At 34.3% G+C, this 5,330-nt stretch overlaps 1 non-coding gene across 1 annotated transcript; it reads right to left on the reverse strand.

The window, feature by feature from the left end:
• Positions 1-555: 555 nt before the first annotated feature.
• TRNAG-UCC (transfer RNA glycine (anticodon UCC)) lies at positions 556-627 on the reverse strand. Its single transcript has one exon. It is a non-coding gene; the product is annotated as a tRNA-Gly (tRNA).
• Between the last annotated feature and the right edge of the window lie 4,703 nt (positions 628-5,330).

Raw genomic sequence — 5,330 nt, forward strand, 5'->3', positions numbered from 1 at the left:
CTCTAGTGAGAAATGAGAAATGTTATATTTAATGTGCATCTTTCCTCCCGCTTGAATGAATTTCTGAATAATAAACCAACCTGGGAATTAATTCAGTGAAATAATTCACATACGACTGATAGAGAAATGAATGGACGATTCGGAAAATGTTTCCTTGGCATCAAAGATGCTGAGAACTGATGTTTTCTTAAGCATTTCCAGTAGTATTTTCTATAGCCTACTGTCTATCCTTCGTGAGACCATGAAGTCAAGTTCAACTTAAATTTTAAATTCGTTAATGTCTTTTTGATGTGATGACCTTCGACTGTACTAAGACCAAATAACCTAATAGTCCGCAATTCGGTACGCACAGTATGGTAATTTTTCGATACTTTTCCTATAGGAATGTACGCTGCACTAAAACGAAGTAATTCATGATTAATACAAATTTATTTAAATTTAACATGAATATTTGAGTCATCAGAATTAAACTACTTTTAAATGTCTTGTAGTTTGTACAAATTTTGAAAAAAAAAAAAAAAAAAAAAAAAAAAAAAAAAAAAAAAAAAAAAAAAGTGCGATGGCCGGGAATCGAACCCGGATCAACTGCTTGGAAGGCAACTATGCTCACCATTACACCACCATCGCACGACGAAGACCTCTTCTTTACCTCTTTATAAGTACAAGGAAACGTTACCCATCTAAGTATGTACACGATGAAACAGAATCACGAAGTACTGTCTGATGCTTTCGCCACGCACCAGGTGAAAGGCTCTCAGCGAACAGCTGGAAACACACTCAGCTATGCAAGTCTTCGCGTGCAGAACTCTATCGTCGTTTCTTTTTCTTCAGTAAAGTTTTTTTTTCTTTTACGTTCTTTTTTTTTTCTCTTTTCCCTTCTCAAATCCTATGCCCCTGCCTACTTGCGTTTGTCTGTTTCTCCCCGTCTTGCTGTCTGTCCTCTACTTAGCCTATGTATCACTCTTCATTCAGCTTGTTTGTCTGACTGTCTAAGCTGTCTGTCTGTCTATCTATATCTTACTTTCTTTCTTACTTATGTCTTCTTTTTCATTTTTTCTCCTCCGTCCTAACTTGTTTTCTATTTCTTTCTCTTTCTGCTCCTTCTTTTCTTTTTCATTAATCAATCTTCCTCATCATGGAGGTTTCCACTGGAGTAACTCTCAATTTCGACTGAATCGAGTTATAGTTGCAGCTTAATTGAGTTCAAGATTCATAGCTGTTCGCACCAGAGCAATTACGAGTTTAGTGACTGCAAATTCCATATCAACTTTAGCTTGTGAGCACGCCTTTGTTCCTTTTATAGTTTCTTTCATGATTCCTTTTGGTGAGCAGACATAATGTCCATCGTAGAATGTCCAATGCACAAAAATGTCCACACCATATTGTCATGCACTCTACGTCCAACCGTTGCTTACGAGATTATACAAGCTGGCGCATAGCACGATCGAGAGTAGGTCTCTGAGAGTCATGACAATTTCTGCCGCTAGGTTCGCCTCGCTGCACTAAGAAATGATGAATAGTTCCATTACTAAGCATTGTGTATCGTGAAAATAGTTTGATTAATTGTGCATTATTAATCGAGTACGAAAATTATAAATATGCCAAGCATATTACAGTCTTATTTGAGATTTATTGATGACTTGTTAAATATCAGTATGCAGATTTTCAGCGTCATTTAATGGAATTTACAATTTTGTTTCCCGAAAGTCTGAATTTTTTGAATTAAAATTTTGCTTCCAAACTACATTGTTCATATGGTTCATTTACTTTGGCAAGTTGATTGTTTTCAGTTCCGTGTTTTTCCTTCAGATTTCGTTCCCTCTAATTTGTTATAATTGCTGAAAGTTAACTACCGGTTTCTGCTACTTTCAGACATTATTATTATTAATTATTATTATTATTATTATTATTATTATTATTATTATTATTATTATTATTATTGTTGTTATTATCACCATCACCAACATCATCATCATCATCATCATCATCATCAAAATCAAATTAATATAATTCTTAGCTTGTCTTGCCTTAAGGCAATCAGTAGCGTTATTCGAGGAAAAGAGTATGATTTACCATCATCATTTATAGTGGCGAAATATTCCACGACAATAGTTAATTATTACTGCTGAATATTGACACATATACGATTTGCATTATTTAGGATACAACATACGCAGCAATGCGATTTTAATGTTAAGCATGCCGAGTTTAGTGTAACGTATTCCCCTCATACTCCAAGCCAAATCAAATATTATTACGACATTACGAGTAATAAATAAATAAATAATCATTACCACAATTATTCGTTATGATGAAGTACAATTACCACTGCATGGTGTACCGAAAATTTTCCTTTATGTTTTCATTAAAATGACATGTCATGAGTGACGACAGAAAACAGCCCAGGGGAGCGAGATTCAGACATTACTAAAAATGAAATGGGGATCGGGGAGAGCAGATGCGCATGTGCCTATGATCGGCAAATTCTAAAAAAATATTGTCCCTGAGCTTCCTGAGATATTTGTTTATATTTTGGGAAATGGTCAAATTCGAAAACCATTTCTAATCACATATATTACAGTTTAACTTCCTAATTAATTTAATTCTAACTCCTAATTTAAAAACTGTTTACACACGCTAAAATATCATAGCATTTGCTATTACTACCCACTACTGGATTAATCTTGCACAGGATAGGGACCGATAGTGGCGGGCTTATGTGAAGGTGGCAATGAACCTGTGGGTTCCTTAAAAGCCATTTGTAAGTAACAGGTTAATCACAGGCCTATTAGATATTTATTTCACCGCTGCAAGTTGTGCAAGTAAAATCGCACATTTGTACTAATCATGTATTGTGACTGCTGTTTGCTTTAGTAAAAATCATAACACTTCAACGTCAATATATTTTAAAAAAAGAAAGGGATAAGTTAGGCCTACTTACAAATGATTAAATTATGAAGTCAGGGAAATGGAAGATAATACAGTACCTTAATTCATTGGAATAATAATAATAATAATAATAATAATAATAATAGTAAATGAATACGTGAAAAGGGTAGACTACAGTGTTCATGTAAAATATATTAAGATTATTTCATTATTTCCGAAAAGGTACGGTGTATGAATTGAACAACAGAAAGGTAGTACCTTAGTTTATAATATGTAATACTGTATCTTTTAATATCAAGAATGACAGCCTTTTATTATAATATAATTGAGACGTAGAAGTTTGGAAATTACGTCTATTGCCCATAAAATATTATACGAAGCATTTAATAAGCAATGGTGAGTCCTTTAAATGTCCCAAATGTCAATGTCATTTGTGTTCTGCTATGAATGTTTAGTCTAGAACAGCGCTCCGAGCGGCGGAATTGGCATTACGAGGGAACCGCTTCAGACTCGTATTTCAAGCGCTATGCGCCAGCTTGTATAATCTCGTAAGCAACGGTCCAACCCAAAAAAGTCTACCGCAGGAAACGTCCACAAGACAACTAGTCTGTATCAAAATGTCCACATGGTCAAAATGTCCATGTAATAATGCAATTCCAGTATGATACATGGTCAAGGAAACTGCTGCAACAGTAGACAAAATAACATGCAGACAGCAAATGCAGGAACTATTAGCCATGTCGTTCATTCCTCTTCCAGACATACAAGCCACATTTGACATTCTGTATGACGACATCCACGAGGATCTTCTCGAGCTTGCGGATTCCATGAAACATGTTTATGAAAGAGTAGACGTGCGCAAGGGAGACGTGTTCCTAGATTTTCACCAGAGGAATGGAATGTTTATGAATCAACTTTCCATGGCCACTATCGGACGAATAACACGTAGTTGAAGGGTTTCATTCGAGGTTCCATGTTTGTATTTGACGATTTATCGATCACGTGAGACAAAAACAAAATGATACAGAACTTCAGATACTGCAAATACAGGTTGATCATGTGAATGCCAGACGCCCAATAAACAAGAAGTACGAAACAAATCAACGAAGGGTGCTAGAAATAATCGATCTTATCAGCAATATAAGGACCATGGGAATGTGAAGCTTTACCTCAGAGCAATATCATACCACTTAAAAATAAACATTACGGTTCCTCTTGAGCAGCAATGGTGCAACTTTCTTAACTTGATGAAATCGTGCAAATTCTGTGACTCCTCACTTAGTTGCACTATTTAGTAATCATTTTCATTAATAAATTTGTGCCCCAACTGCAATTAAATTTAATTTTATAATAACTTTATGTTAATATCGAATTAGTTCAACAGATGGATATTGATGGACGTTGTTGCGCGGGCATTTTGGCATAAGAAAACTGTACATATTTTCAGTGTGGGCATTTTTGTCTTTGGACCTATATTTAATGTGGACATTTTTGTCATTGAACCTAATATTGATTGGACATTGAGGTAATGGACATTCTGCGACGGACATTATGACCTGCAAGCATTTCTTCAATTCTGATTTTTCATTTAATTCTTCGTTTTTTGTTGTCCTTTTTATGTCCTCTCGCCATTCTTTTTATTTAATTTTCTTTAATTTCTTCTTCTTGTCCCGTTTTCACTTTCTTACGGCTCTTTTATTGTTCGTATTATTGTTAACGACTTTTCTCCGTGTCTTGTTTCCATTTTATTTTTATTTTATTTTTCCTCTATTTTCTATTTCCTTTTTTATTTCACTTTTATTTGAAATATATTTTCTTGTTTCTATTTAAGGCAATGGTTGCAAAGCCTTGACCTGATTATAGATGCTGCGAAATCGGCTTTCACTAATCACATTTAGTTATTCCACGTACGGTATTTTCCGTTGCGATGCACTTGGATTTATTCCTTGCTTCTCACTATCAAATTGAAGGCCTCTTTGCAAAAAAGAAGGTGGCTCTACTTTTACAAAGTTGTGGAAAACAACCAAAACTTTCTAAAAATTTAAATTTTAATTGACCTTGTTTCCTTTTTCAGAGTCTCTCCTAGATGTGTAGGAGTTTAATTTTATTGTCCACTCATTTATTACAATCAACAATTTAGGGGGATAAAATATAAACAATTAATGGAGCTATTCCCTTTTTTCAATAAAATTGGATACAGTAATTAGCCACATGTTGCACTGAACACACATAATATATTGTGTGAATATCATAAACTACAAAACAAGACATAGCAGATACACATACACACAGATACAGAATGACTCGTTAGTACGTTAGTAATGTCATTAATTTCAGGGAGTTACTCTTTGAGATACTTCGAACAAAAAATTTTAATACAATTTTGCTCGTTTTTGGTTCCTTTTCGAAATAAGAATTGTTTTATATGAAATAATACATAG

This window comes from Periplaneta americana, chromosome 14 (assembly GCF_040183065.1).
Source record: "Periplaneta americana isolate PAMFEO1 chromosome 14, P.americana_PAMFEO1_priV1, whole genome shotgun sequence".
NCBI lineage: Eukaryota > Metazoa > Arthropoda > Insecta > Blattodea > Blattidae > Periplaneta > Periplaneta americana.